Genomic DNA, 17,610 nt, shown 5'->3' on the forward strand with positions numbered 1-17,610 from the left:
TGTTCTTCAGTCTTTTCGTCATGCAATGCTTGGTGTTCTTCTAGAACCAGGGCCAGAAAGGACTCATTGCATCTGGTAAGCATTCCTGCAGCTCACGGAGGACAAAGGAGTCCCACTGTCATCCCAGGAATGCTCAGTTGAGAAGATGAATTACCATTTCCTGGGAATTCACAAACTTCTGCAAACCAATAGTTCTCAAATCTTTACCCCTTGGGTCTCTGCCACCTGCCTCCAAATTCTTATCCAAAACAAAAGAGGGATGTTCTCTATCAACTTCTTTTCCCCTCTTGGAATCCAAGGTCTTACATCCTCCAATTAAATAGTAGGCCTGGTTACTGCTCAACTCAGGACAGGTCCTGTAGTTTGATTAGAGATGTAGGATGAAGAGGGACTGTCTGGCTCAGTTAGGATAGCACATGACTCTTGGTCTCAGGATCATGAGTTCAAGCTCCACATTAGATGTGGAGCTTACTTAAAAAATTTTCTTTTTTTAAAAAAAAGCTAGAACAGGAATCCCTGGGTGGCTCAGCAGTTTAGCACTTGCCTTCTGCCCAGGGCAGGATCCTGGAGTCCCGGGATCGAGTCCCACATCGGGCTCCCCGCATGGAGCCTGCTTCTCCCTCTGCCTGTGTCTCTGCTTCTCTCTCTCTTTCTGTGTCTCTCATGAATAAATAAATAAATAAATAAATAAATAAATAAATAAATACTCTTTTAAATAAATAAATAAAAAATTTAAAAAGCTAGAAAGGTAGCATACACAGAATGTCATAGATAAGAGGAGAGGGGAATCTAAATAAAATTCAAGGAAAACTTGCCAGAAAAAAAAAAAAAAAAAGCATACAATTAGGCAAAGAGTAATTTTAAAAATCTATGGGTGCCTGGGTGGCTCAGTCAGGCAAGCCTCTAACTCTTGGTTTCAGCTCAGGTCATGATCTCAGAGTGGAGGGAAAAGGCCCTGAGTTGAGCTCCATACTCAGCATGAAATCTGCTTGAGTTTCTCTCCCTCTAATCCTCCCCCAAGTAAATAAATAAATCTTAAAATAAAAACATATTTTAAAATCTCAAAAAAAAAGAAACAAAAACAAAACTCAACTCTATCGAAAATAAAGTCAACACTCTTTCCCCTGGAGACCACTTGCTCATGAAATGAAAGATTAGATGTCTCCTCAATCCATTCTTCCTTCTTCTTTTTTTTTTTTTTAAGATTTTATTTATTTATTCATGAGAGACACAGAGAGAGATAGAGAGGCAGAGACACAGGCAGAGGGAGAAGCTGGCTCATACAGGGAGCCCGATGCAGGACTCGACCCGGGACTCCAGAATCATACCCTGGGCCGAAGGCAGGTGCTAAACCACTGAACCACCCAGAGAACCACTCCTTCTTTTTGAAGATAGAATCTGTTGGTGTGTGTGTAATTATGTGGATGTGGTTTGGTGGGATAGGTCAGTTGGGGAGAATAGCAAGTAAGATGAATTAACAAATTCATGAACTGTCAGATCTCTCTAACCTGTACTTTATTTCCTAAATCACAAACTTCTATCCTATCTATCCCTAGAGCTATGTTTTGTCCACTTGGGGGGCAGAAAATCCAGTCTTTTCTAAGTAATGATCTTAGCTTTTCTCTTGGCCTTATTTCACTGGGTATTCATCAAAAATCTCTTAGAAAAATATCTACCCCAATTTTAGCCAACCTAAATGAGAACAGCTCCAATAAGCATATCTCGTCCTTGTAAACCAGACAAAGAAACTTCCTAGACCTCTTCTGACAATAAGTATAGATCTGCCAGGTCCACTTTTAGACAAATTCCTTCTTTTTTGGGGGGGGAAGGAAGGGAGTTGCCCATTAGTATGCCAGGTCTTGAATTTAACTCCTGCTTAGTCTTTTACTATTTATGTGTTTTTAGAAAAAGTATTTTATCTCTCTGAGTCTCTTTATTCACCTATAAAAAGAGATAATATCTACTTTGTTGAGTTATTTTGAGGACAAAAGGTAACATTTTGACACTTAGGAGCACTTAAGAAAAATTAGAAGAAATTTAAATCATCTTAATATTGTTTAAATTTTTTAAAGTATTTATACTAACTAGGTGCTTTTCCATAAACTGTCCAAATTTACTCTTGCAATAGCCCTCTGATTCAGATATTATCATCAAAGAAGCTGAGATTCTGGCTAAAGGAGGTTCAAACTTATATCTTGTAACTTCAAATACCGATTTTTTTACAACCAACTTCAAATGCTTCTTCTAGAGATTAACTTATAAAAGGACAGAGAAATGAATGTCTCTTGGTGAAATTTCAAGTATTAGTGCAAAGATTGAGATTTCGGCGCCACATAACCAGCAGTTTACCTCAGCCCTGATTGCATCAGGCCTAGGGAAGAGGATCTTAGATGTGAGCATTCTGCTACTTCTGCTTGAATCATGATTACTGTGGGGATATTTTAACCCCCACCATTTAAAATTGGTATATATTTCTCCTAAGAACTCATTTCTATCAGGAGTGCCTGGGTGGCTCAGTCAGTTAAGTGTCTGACTCTTGATCTCAGCTCAGTTCTTAACCTCAGGGCTGTGAGTGCAAGCCCTACATGGGGCTGCACGCTGAGCATGGAGCCTAATTAAAAACAAAACAACAATAACAAAAAAGAAAACATTTCCATCAATAAAAAAAACACCAGAATTTATAGTCCCTCAAATTTTATCCATTTCTTGATTTCCATATATGAATTAGATGAAATGATGAATGAAGTACAAGTAACTTTTCCGGTCACAAGGAATATCAGTACTTACCTTGAAAAAAAATCCGTTCTTGCAAAGTTCCTTTTTCTACACATGGTGTAGTTTCCATGAACAGAACAATATCGCTCTGTAAAAACAAATAAAACCCAAACAAATGCCTGATCTGTTTCCGTGGTCACATTTTCACATCCCTACTCCAAAGCAATGAACTAGGCAGAAAGTTGCATCTTGCTTAATATATGGGAGTGCCTGGCACAAAATCCAGCACTCATGTAGTTAGTTCTGGAGGGAAGTCTCAAGTACCATCTTATTTCTGCCTTTCAGTAATTAAAGCTCCAATATAGCCTAGAGTTTGTTGGATATGCAGGTTCAATATGTTTATTAAAAAAATGTATTCTAAGAAGGCTGGCTGATTTTTTGGTCAATTTTTTCATCAACGTAAATCTAAATGTTACCTTTCTATATACTTTAGTCTATTATCCTATTAAAGTAAGGCCAAAACTCCTCAGAAAATACTGGGATATTTTGCTCAATATCTCTTTGAAATAATGAGATTTTCTGTAAGTCTTTGAAATAATTTTATTTTGAAACAATCTCAAGCTTTCAGAAAAAGCTGAACTATGTAAGTTTCTGGCTTCATTATCCCTGAATACTTTAGTATATAGTTCCTATAAACAAATATTCTGTCAGCCAAAACACAACCATCAAAATCATGAAAATAGCATTATTATTTTCAAGCTGACAGTGGTTAGCTTGAGTTGCTATACCAAAATACACTAGGCAGCTTAAACAGCAGAAGCTTAGGGATGCCTGGGTGGCTTAATGGTTGAGTGTCTGCCTTTGGCCCAAGGCAAAATCCTGGAGTTCCAGGATCAAGTCCCAGATCCGGCTCCCTGCAAGGAGTCTGCTTCTCCCTCTGCCTGTGTCTCTGCCTCTCTCTCTCTCAAATAAATAAATAAATAATCTTAAAAAAAAAAACAAAAAAACAAGCAAACAAAACAGCAGAAGTTTATATTCTGACAGTTCCAGAGGCAGGAAAGTCCAAGACCAAAATGTCAGCATATTGGTTCCTGGTGAGCACTCTCTCCTGGCTTGTAGATAGCTGCCTTCTCTCTGTGTCCTCATATGGCCCTTTCTAGGTGTGAGTTGGGATGGCGGGGAAGGGCTTGAGGAGACGAAAGGTACAAGTAGAGGGAGAGGAAGATCTCTTTCTCTTCTTATAGGACCACCAATCTTATCAGATTAGGATCCTGCCCTTATGATCTCTAGAAGCTCTATCTCCAAATAGAGTCACACTGGGGGCTAGGGCTTCAACATGTAAATCTGGTGTGTGTGGAGAGGGTGCACAATGCAGTCCAAAGCAACTATCAAATCCTGAGCTCCTCATTCAAGCTTCACGAAATGTCTTAATGATGTCGTTTGTAGTAAAAGATCCAGTTCAATATCACATTTTGCATTTACTGTTGTAAATTTCTCTCTAGTCCTTCATCTTTAATGGTTCCTCAGTCTGTCTTTGACTTTCATGACCTTGACCCTTTTGAAAATGATAGGCCAGTTTTTTTGTAGAATGTCCCCCATTTGGGTTTGCCTGATGTTTCCTAATGGTTAGACTCAAGTTATAAAATGTACAGCAATATCGCAAAAGTGAAACTACATGCTTCTCGTTGTAGCCTACCAGGTAGAATTTGTTTTTGTTTTTTTGTTTTGTTTTGTTTTTAAAGATTTTATTTATTTATTCATGAGAGACACACAGAGAAGAGAGAGGCAGAGACGCAGGCAGCAGGAGAAGCAGGCTCCATGCAGGGAGCCCGAAGCCAGACTCCATCACAGGTCTCCAGGATCAGGCCCTGGGCTGAAGGCAGCGCTAAACCGCTGAGCCATCCAGGCTGCCCCTAGAACTTGTTTTTGAACTTGCTCCATTACTAAGATCATTGTGATTATTGATGAAGATGGTGCCTATTTCTCCACTTTAAAGTTTCTTGTTTTTACTTTTGTAATTAATCTTGTTTTGTTGGAAAGCAATGGGAAACATCCCATGTCCCAATGTAAATGTTTCATTCTTCCTCAATCTTCTAATTTTTTATTTACTGATTTATATCAAAAGAGACTAATGAATTCTTATTTTATTCAAGTCTTTACAGTATGGTCATTATTTATTATAATAATAAAATTGTCCCAGATTTGGCCAGTGGGAAACTCTTGAGGCTGGTTTCCTATGTCTTTCTGACACATGCTTATCTTATACTTTCCTTGTTCCAGCTCTGGAATCTGTCTTTTTTCCAGGTCCTGGTTTCTTCTAGTGGTACAGACAGTCCTCGACTTACGATCTTATGATAGTTTGACTTATAACTTTTCAATCTTACAATGGTGCAAAAGTAATATACATTCATAAGAAACCATACTTTGAATTTGGAACTAAGATCTTTCTGGAGCTAATGATATCTAGTGTGATCACCTCTCCTGATGCTGGGTTGTGGCAGTGCAGCTCCCAATCAGACATGCGACTGTAAGGGTGAACCACCAGTGCACTTACAATCACTATGTCCCCATACAATCATTCTGTTTTCCACTTTTGATACAGTATTCAATAAATTACATGAGATGGTCTACACTTTACTATAAATAGGCTGTGTGTTAGATGATCGTGCCCAACTATAGGCTACTATGCTTCGAGCACATGTAAGGTAGACTAGGCTAAGCTGTGATGTTCAGTACATTAGGTGTATTATGTTCATTTTTTTACTTATAACATTTTCAATTTGCAATGGGTTTATTGGGATGTGATCCCAGTGTAAGTTGAGGAAAACTTGTATTTAGATTCTGAGATCTAGGTGTGCTCATTGCTATTGCGATGTTGCCTCTCCATGGTTCTCTGAGTGGTTGGAGATAGAGAATATCTAGATAAGTTATGTGTGTGTATTTGCATCTATAAATATTTCAATATATATACAATGAGTTCTGCTTTAACATTTGCTTCATAATGTGATTTTGTTCCAATACAACTGAAATATTAAGGAACACTTTGAACATAGTGCAACTTTCATGTTTACTTAGGCATGATTTCCTCTGCAAGAAACACAAGATGAACACAGAAAACTACACCCAGTTGAACCAAGCTTTCCTTGCCTTATGTAAAACATGCGCATGCACACACTCACACATACACACCCAACATCTACCATCTACTCCAACTCACTTTATGTGCCATCTGTCTGATTTCAAATAATTCTCTTTTCCATCACTTCACAATGACTCCAAAGCTGCAATCCTTCTGATACTTACTTCCACAAGCAAATTTCTGGTCCTTCTAAACGTAAAATGCTATATTTAGTATATAGTATTTATGTATTTCTTACTCATTTAACATGTTAACTGTGCTATCATTTTTACTATGTTCCAAACTTTTTTTTAAATGTGTCACTGATGAAGTGTTTGCTCCAACCTTATTTCTTTCATCAGCCCTGTTTTTTTTATTGTCTGATTTTGTATGACATGATAGTTTTTAGGAATATGTATGTCACCTTACAGCAGAACTGACTCTATTCAAAACTGTAAATCCACACAAACATCTCTAATTCCAACCCAACAGTCCAAGATTCATTATAATTTTCTTGTCTTCTATTTTGGGAGGCCCAGTGATATACCTAACTCTTTTTATCCTTAATTTGAGCGCTTAATTTATCAAGCCCCAGTATGTAACACATGTCTCATCACTACCACTACCTCATCCTCCATGCAGATGGTCTCCTCACCACCCACACTTCATCATCAGGGTTCTTCCTGTGTAGACATCAGCTTATTATCCTCTGTTAGGTTATGACAACCCACTGAACCACTTTTCCATGTGGTCACTCTCTTCACTCTTCTTGACTCTTATTCTCTGCCATGAGCAGTTTCTTACATGGACACCATTCTTACATTGTTCAGGCTCCAACAACGTGTACCTGTCTGAGCCACTGAGTCACCCTTACCACAAGGTTGAACAACTGCCTTGTTCAGTCCCACTTATACCTGTAGAACTGAATTGTTCATTAAAAGAAGAAATAGAAAGGGAAAGAGGAAGAAAAAGAGTTGGAATTTTTGTCAGATGAATAAAAAATAGTGACACATCACCTTGCAATAACTGTCTTTTGGGCTTGTATTATGGGATTGGCTCTATTTCATTTTATTTATTTATTTGTTTGTTTGTTTATTGATTGTAAGGTTTTATTTATTTGAGAGAGAGAGAGAGAGCACGAGCATCAGGAAGGGGTAGAGGGAGAAAGAGAAGCATCCTCTCCACTGAGTAGAGAACCCTACGTGGGACGATCCCAGGAACCTGAGATCATGACCTAAGCCAAAGGCAGACACTTAACTGACTGAGCCATCCAGGCACCCCAACTCTATTCCATTTTAGAAAAGTATAGAAGGAGCCAGGGATTACATCTACATTGAGTGAGGTTAAATTATCAGTCATTCTTCTTCCAAATTTCTAAAATGAAGCAAAATGGAGCATGAAGTGATTGAAAAATATCACTTTATAAGCTGCTGCTTCAATATGTGATGGATGTTTAGTTTGCTATGCATTAAAGACATTTTATTTTATCCTTGATTTCAAACATAAAGTGACTTTTTAGTCCAACATGAGTTTTACAAGCCTTCGATGATGACATGGAACACACTTCTCTTACAGAGAAAACGCTGTTGGGAAGGGAATGTAAGGGAAGAGAGTCCAGATCACACAAGCAGTGAGCTGCACTATGATGCTATCACTTCCAATCTTCACCAACAGAACAAGTAGCCAGCACTCAGTTAATAACATAGGAAGCCAAAATATATATAAACCAATTGATGAAAACCTCTCCACTTATTCTTTGAATAAATTCATGGGGGAAAATTAAAAATCTAAGGCAAAGTACCTTAAAGAAAAATATGAATATGGGTAAGATCAAACAATTAGGAGCCACAGAAGTATCTCTAGGATCTGATCTAAGAAGAATCTACTTCAGTTCAAAACTATTCTCTTAGAGGCACTTTCTAATAATTATCACCAATTCTTTATTGAGCTAGAAATGAGAATTTATATCAGATTCCACAATATCCTTTTTTGAGTTTATTGGCCATAAGTATGTCAGGCAAATTGTAAATATTTCAATCATCCTCAGCAAGCCCTTTTGATACCTTCAAAATTTCCTCAGTACAAAATCCCTTTTAGATATTATCATAGTACATATAATGATTGGCTTAAAATTCATGTCTCTAAAGGGAGTGGAGGGATCCCTGGGTGGCGCAGTGGTTTGGCGCCTGCCTTTGGCCCAGGGCATGATCCTGGAGACCCAGGATCGAATCCCACGTCAGGCTCCCGGTGCATGGAACCTGCTTCTCCGTCTGCCTGTGTCTCTGCCTCTCTCTCTGTCTCTCTTTCTGTGTGACTATCATAAATAAATAAAAAAAAAATAAAAATAAAATAAAAAAAATAAAGGGAGTGGACTCAGGTACAATGGCCTTCTCTTCAGTTTCTTAATCAATATACAATAGAAGTTCTCTTTTACTGGTATCTGTTACTCAACTCATGGAATTAAACAAGCTGTCTAGTCTGTTACTATAACCATATTTCTCAAACGATTATATGTTACCAACCTACTTTATAATTGTTTGATCCAGTTTTAGCAACTTGCCAATATGAAGCCTTTCTAAAACAACTAATTCAATATTCACTCATGTTTGAGTGAACTTAATGTGAGTGGTAATTTCTACATTGAATTTACTAAAAAGTACAAAGTTTGGGAGTCCTCAAGAATACCCTCAGGTTCAATAATTTGTTAAAAAGAGTCAGAATTAAAAAAAAAAAAAAAAAAGTCAGAATTCCAGAAAAAGCATTTATGCTCACAGTTGCTGTTTTTTCTTTTTTTTTTTTTTTAATATTTTATTTATTTATTCATGATAGACACAGAGAGAGAGAGGCAGAGACACAGGCAGAGGGAGAAGCAGGCTCCATGCACCGGGAGCCTGACGTGGGATTCGATCCTGGGTCTCCAGGATCGTGCCCTGGGCCAAAGGCAGGCGCCAAACCGCTGCGCCACCCAGGGATCCCTACAGTTGCTGTTTACTATAACATAGGGCTAGAAAAGAATCACACAGGGCAAGTCCAGGAAAGTTCCAGACATAAGGTTCCAGTTGTCCTCTCTCAGTGGAGTTAAGTGAACATTCCTGGTACTGCCAAGCAGGAAGATCACCAAACCTTGATTTCTAGAGTTTTTGTTTGTGCTTGGTCACACAGACATGACTGACCACCACATGGCTTATCTTAGTCTCTACCCTTCCAGAGATTGAGCTGTTACCATATGGCCCAAGACCACACTGTAAATCATAGTTAGCAGAGACTGTTTGGGTGGCCCAAGGTCCCCAGGTAAATGAATACACTCCTATCAGGAAGGACATTCCAAGGGCTTAGAGATTACCTCCCAGAAGCTTACAGCAAAGATCTCAAACAATTGTATGTTATCAGTTTACTTAATACTTCTTTGAATGATGCAATTTTAGTAACTTGTCTATATGGAACCTTTCCCAAATTCAATGCTCATAGTCAAAATGTTAACTTCTATCTTGGATATATTAGAAAGACTATAAAGACAAGTTACTAAAACAATGACAGCAAAAACAGATTTTGTATTAGGTATAAATAAGACAATACAGACTGGAAAATAAACAACACAAAAATCTAGAAAGACTCAATTATTTAGATTGCTTGTCAAGCATCTTTATGTTATTTAAAGAACCTGAAGCTGAATATCCTAGACAACTAAGTTTTGTGTAGTTTATGCCAGAAAATAGATTAGAAATTTCAATCTGCAGACTGCCCCGCCCGCCCCCAAAAAAGGTCTTGGCCTTACAACAGAAGTTTGGTAAATAAGTGCATACATGTGGATCTTTATTGACTAATTCCTTTTTCTGGTTTTAAAGTTTTTCAATAACATGTCAAACATTAGATAACAGGGAATTGATAATGTGGAATTTTATCTGAGCTCTATGCTCTAGGAATAGTGAATGTTAAAGGGTCCTTACCCTTTATGCTCCAGAAAATGAAAGAGCTTACTGGAAAAAAAACCACCCTTCCCCATAAGACTCGATAAGACTTACAAAATCTCCTTGTTTACCTATGACAAAGCCAAATACAGACCCTCCAAAATCCTATATTTGCCTCATTAAATTATAACCTCAGCTATTTATCCCACTGATCAATCAGAACAAAATGCTTGTTAGTCAAACTTGGTTAAGCTTCTCTCTTAGCTCCAGCTGGAGCCAGCATACAACCCCTCCTGAGAATAGGCTGGCCTCAGGTAGAAGAATATTCTCTGAGCTACTATGCCATCATGCCCTGCTCTCATCCCCCTTCAATTTTTTTCTTTCTTTTGTTTCTTTCCTCATTTTTTACCTTATTTTTCTTCCTTTTTTCTCTTTTACTGCATTAGGAGGCAATCCTTTTTGAGTCACTATGCAGTCGTTAGCAAAATGGTACCCCTGCCTGACTCCATCTCACCCTTTCACAACCTGGAAGTCTCAGGGAAACTCTCTTCCTGAGGAAAAGCCCCGTCAGCCTAGCCCAACTCTGAGGCACTGAAAACAATATTTTGGGTATGTTTATACCTTATTCATTCCAAAATCACTTAAAGTGGTAAATAATGCTATTTAGATTGATTTGATTAAAAACCTTAAGTTTTACTGAGATGGCCTATTTCTGGAAGTTTTTGTATTTTTGGTTCACATTTTAAATGGAGAGATTAGGAGCAAATGGGTGGCTCAGTGGTTGAGTATCTGCCTTTGGCTCAGGTCACGATCCCGAGGTCCAGGGATCTGGTCCCACACCAGGTTCACTGCAGGGAGCCTGCTTCTCCCTCTGCCTATGTCTCTGCCTCTCTCTCTGTGTTTCTCATGAATAAATAAATAATATTTAAAAATTAAATAAATAAAATAAATAAGTAAATAAAATAAACTGAGACATTAGTTTATAATTATTGACTGTAATTATAGACAGTTGGTGAAAATTTATCTGTTTTCAGGCTTTACCAGCATTTGTTTCCACCAATAATCTTTAAGCTATTTGTTGTAAATCTTGAGATGCCTCCCATGAGGCAGGGGAGGATATGAAACTATACTTTATTCATCTAGGGATTTTGTCAAAACTAATCAAATATATTCAAGGGTCCTAATTCATTGAGCAGGTGGCCACCCTCATGAATAAACTGTTATATTTTCGCCAAATTTACAGATTACCAGATAGCCTAAATTCTAATTTTGTTTGATTCCCAAGAAACAATCCTGCAGATGTTTGATATTTTGGTGTCCTATAGGAGGGTCCACAGAAGTGACTTCCTAAATGAAATATTAAGGTGATCATGCTTATCATCTTGGATATAGTGAGAGAGGCAAGTGTGCAGATTAATAATAATGTACATTTTATAAAGAATCAACTATTTACAGTATAATTTTCATTTACAACTCACTAGAATGAAACAAATTTTGGGTGTGAAATGGCCCTCATCTTTTAATTAGGAATTTTGGTAATCCAGTGCCCTATATAAATGTAGAAAACATGCTCAATCATGTTTGGTAGATAACTGGCCAATAAATCAGATTGTTTTCATACATTTATTTTATTTATTTATTTTCATCTATTTATTTTAATTTTGATAAATCCTTTATATTAACAATACTTCATATTGAATCATAGAGTGTAAGTAGCTTGGCACAAGCAACAGAATAAAAAGCAGAATCTGAATCCAAATTTATATATGCTGGTGTTGACGGTCACACTTTTTTTTTTCATTATGCCATGCATTATGCATCAAGAGCTGTATAATGTGCTTCAGACCCTCCTTAGACCCAGAAATTAAATACCATAATATAATATTGGGGTACATGTAAACTCTTAGTAATAACAATAATAGGAATAATAATAAACACTTATATTGCATGTTATCAAAATTATCTTCCTTAAGGAATGACCCTCAGTTCCACATCATTATAAAAGCATGGTAATAACCTATACACTCTTTCTCCTGAAATAAGAGCTTTGGAATCAGCAAAACGAATTCTCTTACTTATTAACTATGGGACCTCAGGCAGATCACTTAACTTTTTGTTTGTTTTTTAAGATTTATGTATTTATCTGAGAGAGAGAGCACAATTAGAAAAAGTGGCAGAGGGAGAGGGAGAGAGAGAATCTCGGGCATATTCCCCACTGAGTGTGGAGCCTGATGCAGGGCTGGATCTCATGACCTCAAGATCACGACCTGAGCCAAAACCAAGAGTTGGACGCTCAACAAACTGAGCCACCCGGGCACCCCAGATCACTTCTTAAAGCTTCAATTTCCTAATTTGAAATACTGGAATAATAATAACAACACTGGGATCTATTATTATATACTGTATTGCCTATTATTGTATAGCAACTTAAAACAATCCACTACGTTTTAATTATTGACACACCCTGTTTGGTCTGATTGGACTTTTTGTCTCTCCCTTTACTCTTTGTTTTAGAAAAAGACCCTATTTGACAGTAACACTGTTAAGCATGGATGCCATTGAACAGGTGGCTTTGATACTAACAGTTACTTTCCATGCAAAGTAATACTGCCCTTCATTTTGTGCCTATAATTGCCCCTTTTAGATTATACACAAGTTCAAGACATAGTTGAAGAAGGTTTTCATTACTGCCTGCCAGACAGGGCTAATTGGTATTGTGTTCCAGCAACCCATAGCCATGCCAAGCAGAGAAGTCACGTCGTTGTATACAGAACATTTAGTATCATGGGATTAAGCCATGTGGTATAAAGAGCATTGCAAAGAAGCAGATTTAAGTCCTACTTGTGGCTCTGTTGGGAAGAAGCTTCATGACCCCTGCTGAATCTGAACTCTCTTGGTTTGTTTACGTATCTACAAAATCACAGGATTTGGTACATATAGTCACTCTGTTCCCCAAATTCCAAGTTACTAGGAATGACTCTCCAGAAATAAAATATTTGGAGGACTTCAATCACTTATTTGCACCCTGATTTATTCACTAATTTAAACTTGTTAAGTGCCAGGCACTGTTCTAAACATTGGAGATCCCACAATGGGGGGAAATAGAGTCCTTGATTTCAAGAAATTTATATTCCTTGAGTACAACAAATGATAAACTAAAAAAGTAAATATGAAACATGATGGCAACTTGTAGGAAACTTGAGGAAATACTGTTATCAAGAAGGCAATATATTTAAAAACTGTTCAATTTAATCTATTAAACTAGTTCCTTATTCACAGTCATTCTAGCACAAAAAAGGAAAGATACGTATTTCTTTCTTGAGCAAATTGACTAGAATGGGCTATATATCAGATGCAAAAGTCAGTAGCACAGAAAGATGGAAAATTTGATGACAGCACTATAAAAAAAATACAGAAAAGAATATAGACATAAACAAATGAGAAAACTTTTCAGGAGTGAAAGAGGGAAAAAATGAAGAATTTTAAGTCTTTGTTAAGAGCTGTATATGTATCCATTTTTAACTCATTGTAACAAATGAATAATTTATGTATTTCTCTCAATTTAAAATGCAACTAAGGCTCAAAGAGGATCAGTAACTTGCTAGGATATGCACACAGACCTCAAGTTAAAAACCAATGCTCTTTCCATTGGCATTGGGACTCCTATGAAACTCTTTTAAGAACTTACCATTGTATAGGAATCTTGAAATTCTTGGTGTGACACTGTCATTTGAGCAGCCACACACAGATCATGGGGTATCTTAGCAAACAATACAGCTTTTTTTACTGTGAAAGTGTAGATTTCACATCAAGGATTAAACATACTGTGTTTCTCTGAAATTTCAAAGACAAATTCTTGTTTTACATGAAGAGGAAATCCTTTGCCCAGGTTTTATTGGATAAAACAGATTGAACTGAGAAGTGAAAAGAGAGAAGGGAGGAGGAGCTGAGATAAGGCAAGCATATCATGTAGGGCTGAACTCACTTTAATTATAAAATAGATGGTTGACTATAAGATAGGGCAAATATTATGAGCAATGCCTCCATGTTTTTGATTTGCTTTGGAAGTTGCTGATTCTGCTTGGTTGCAATTGCAGAGATTTCTATTACCTTAATAATTACGTCTACGTAGAGATAATGAGTGGGTTTGACTCTTCTATCATACTTCCAATTCTGAGCCTGCTTCTTATTTTTCTTTTAAATATAAAAATCTTCATGACTAAGGCTTCCAAGCAACATTTTCCTCCAGGACCCAGACCTTTGCCAATTATTGGAAATCTGCATATTCTCAATCTGAAGAGGCCATATCAAACTATGCTGGAGGTAAAAAATAAATAAATGTTCATTTCATATTTATAATTTTCACATTATTCTTACCCTTTATAGGTGTGTTAGCATGCACATATTTACAACTGGGTCATAGATGTGCAATGAAGTAACTAGCTAGAATTCAAAGTTAACTGAGCTGTTGTAAATTTAATTTTTTGTATCTTTTCAAATTGGATATATAAAAATATTAGTAAATATATTTCTATTTATTATTAAGTGATATTTTTATCCAGAAATATTTATGATTTATATCCTTTATTTCAACCACTTCGGTCTACATATTCCATACTCTGTATCTGTATTCCATATCTTACATATTTCACTATGAAGGAACTGAATTATGATTATAGTCTTACTCTAGAAAATGTTTATTTTTATTCAAAACAATGTGTACAAAAGGCACAATCAAGAGTATGGCCCTAGCAAATTGAGACCTAGAACTACCTGTTATTAATTAGCTATGGGATTTGTATAAGAATTTAGTTTTGTTGTTTTTTTTTTTTTTTTGCCCCTTTCCTCATTTGTTTTGTTTTTTAAATTTCACATACAAGTGAAATCATAAGGTTTTGTCTTTCTCAGTCTAATTTTTTTCACCTAACATAATACCCTCTAGGTCCAGCCATGTCATTGCAAATGGCAAGAATTCATTCTTGTGTGTGTGTGTGTGTGTGTGTTTGTGTGTGTAATATCTTCCTTATCCATTTGTCTGTTGGTGGACACTTGGGTTGCTTCTATATTTTGGTTATTGTATAATGCTGCAATAAACATAGGGGTGCATATACCTTCAAAGTAGTGTTTTATTCCTTTGGGTAAATACCAGGTAATGGAATTACTGGATCATATGGTATTTCTAATTTTAATTTTTTGAGGAACCACTGGTTTCTTTTTTTTTTTTTTTAAGATTTTATTTATTTATTCATGAAAGACAGAGAGAGAGAGAGAGAGAGAGGCAGAGACACAGGCAGAGGGAGAAGCAGGCTCCATGCAGGGAGCCTGACGTGGGACTCGATCCCAGGGCTCCAAGATCACACCCTGGGCCGAAGGTGGTGCTAAACCGCTGAGCCACCCAGGGATTCCCGAACCACTGGTTTCTATAGTGACTGCACCAATTTACATTCCTACCAACAGTTCATGAGGGTTGCAATCCTAATGTTATTTTCCAAAGTTCAGTTTCCTAAAGAAAGAAATATTAAAAGTTTCTTTCTCATTCTTTACCTAAACCTTAGTTGGATAAAGACCACAAGCTATGCAGCCAACGAGTCTACATGTATATTCTTTTTTGAGTATTGCTATTTATTCTGTGACTTCTTGAAGCCACAGTTGGTCTTGCCTATATGATGGAAATGATGATAATATCTACTTTTCTGACTTGTAATGTACATTAAAAAGATATACTGGCAACATATTTAGGAGGCAATAAATGATCATCTTGTTTATTTTTAATTATCAGAGAAAATTGAATGTTATTTTGTAGTAAGAAGTGTCACACAGTAGTGGGGAACTAACTTGGACCTACTATGGTCATAGTATCCCACAAAGGATAGAGCATGAATATGATGGTTAGGTACTCAGGGTGGTAGTCAAGAAGTGTTTTTGTCTTCTTAGAGTCCTACATGGGCATTTTCTGAGACCAAACAAAGATATAAGAGAGAGATACTATGAATCAATTCCATGATGTCAGAGCACTACAACTTTTAAATCAAAATGGAGCATGAGGACAATCAGTAGATGATCATAATAATTATGGCTTAAACAAATGTAGCAACCAAGGAGCATCCTTAGTCCAGTATTGTCATTTCACAAGAATACAAAACTGACTTGTTTGTCAGAATTAAATTATCTAAGATCAAGATCTAGTTCGTTTTTTATTACACTACCATGTTTTAATCGCTTCTCTTTTTATTACACACCCAAGCTCTCCCAGAAATATGGCTCCATTTACAGCATCCAAATGGGTCCAAAGAAGGTGGTGGTACTCTCTGGATATGAGACAGTAAAAGATGCCCTTGTCAATTATGGCGATCAATTTGGGGAACGATCTCAAGTGCCCATATTTGAAAGACTTTTTGAAGGAAAAGGTAATAAATTCTAAGCTTAAAATGTATCCTTATGGTCAAAATTGCTAAATCAATTGCACTGTATTATCTTTAATAATTCCTTTCATGATTTAATTTTTCCTTCATCAATATACATTACACAAATAGTAGTTACTTAGGAGAAAATTTATGATTTATGATTTTATTCTCATTGTATATGTTAATTCTGTTAAACAAATTATTATTAGCCAGCAACTGTGTGAAAAGTACAGTGCTAGGAGAATATAAAGAGAACAGAGGTCATCGGCTTAAGAGGTCACAGTCTAATGATTGACTTTGATCCATCAAACAATACAGTAACAATAGCGTTATAAATAATACTGAACCATATTTTCATCAGATAAAATTGTTGCATTTTGCTTATGTGTGTCTTGGATAAATGCCCTGAGGAAATCCAAATGCTATACTTTTATGTCATTCTACTAATATAATAACTCTTTAAGTTATTACATCAACCCTTTAACGTTAATTACTCTAAAAATGGGAATAGTTTCATCTTAATATTAATTATTTTTAGTCAACTAGTAGTATTTACTAGACAACTAGTTTAGTACCAGTCTAATAAATACTACTAAGCCATTTTAATTCTTTAACAACTTTTTGAAAAAAGCATTTCTCACACTATCCTTCTCAAAAGCATTATTCTCTGAGATATTAGTAAATGTTCTATCCAAAAAAAAAAGCAGTGTCAGTAAAGTGAATTTGAGAAATACTACATATTACAGGCCTCTCTTGGACTCAGGGAATACCTATTAGGATATTAAAACCTCTGAGAAAACATCAAAGTCTGTTTAATTTTATTTAATTCAGTTTTCACACTTATTAGTGCTTAGAAGATTTTTTACATGAAATTTATTAGTTAACATATAGTGCAATATTGGTTCCAGGAGTAGAATTTAGTGACTCATCACTTACCTACAACACCCTGTGCTCATCATAACAAATGTCCTCCTTAATTCCAATCAGTCATTTAACCCATCCCCCACCCACCTCCCTCCATCAACCCTCAGTTTGTTTTCTACTATTAGGAGCCTCTAGTGGTTTGTTTCCCCTCTCTCTCTCTTTTTTTTTTTTTTCTTTTTCCTCCCTTTCCATATGTTCATCTGTTTTGGTTCTTAAATTCCACATATGAATGAAGTCATATGGCAGTCGTCTTTCCTTGACTGACTTATTTCACTTAGCAAAATATCCTCTAGCTCCATCGATGTTGTTGCAAATGGCAAGATTTCATTCTTTTTGATAGCTGAGTAATATTCCATTATGTGTGATTTTGTGTGTGTTGGAATATTTTTTCTTAGAATTCCGACTAACATCTCACAAAATTAGCATTGAGGAGTAACAGTTCATTCAGTCCCTTATCTTTAGCTCCTGGGAGAAATTTGGGACACTTTTATTCTTTCTAGAAATTTGGGACACTTTTTGTCTATTGCCTCTGGCATCTCTG

At 36.4% G+C, this 17,610-nt stretch overlaps 1 long non-coding RNA gene across 2 annotated transcripts in view; it reads right to left on the reverse strand.

Moving 5' to 3' along the window:
* The window catches only part of LOC144317407 (uncharacterized), a 51,362-nt gene that overhangs the window by 12,052 nt on the left and 21,700 nt on the right, over positions 1 to 17,610 (reverse strand). For both annotated transcript variants that reach the window (XR_013383410.1, XR_013383409.1), the window contains exon 2: positions 2,788 to 2,863. This is a non-coding gene — a long non-coding RNA (uncharacterized LOC144317407). The remainder of the gene's footprint in view (positions 1 to 2,787; positions 2,864 to 17,610) is intronic.

Source organism: Canis aureus, chromosome 7 (genome assembly GCF_053574225.1).
Source record: "Canis aureus isolate CA01 chromosome 7, VMU_Caureus_v.1.0, whole genome shotgun sequence".
NCBI classification, from domain to species: domain Eukaryota; kingdom Metazoa; phylum Chordata; class Mammalia; order Carnivora; family Canidae; genus Canis; species Canis aureus.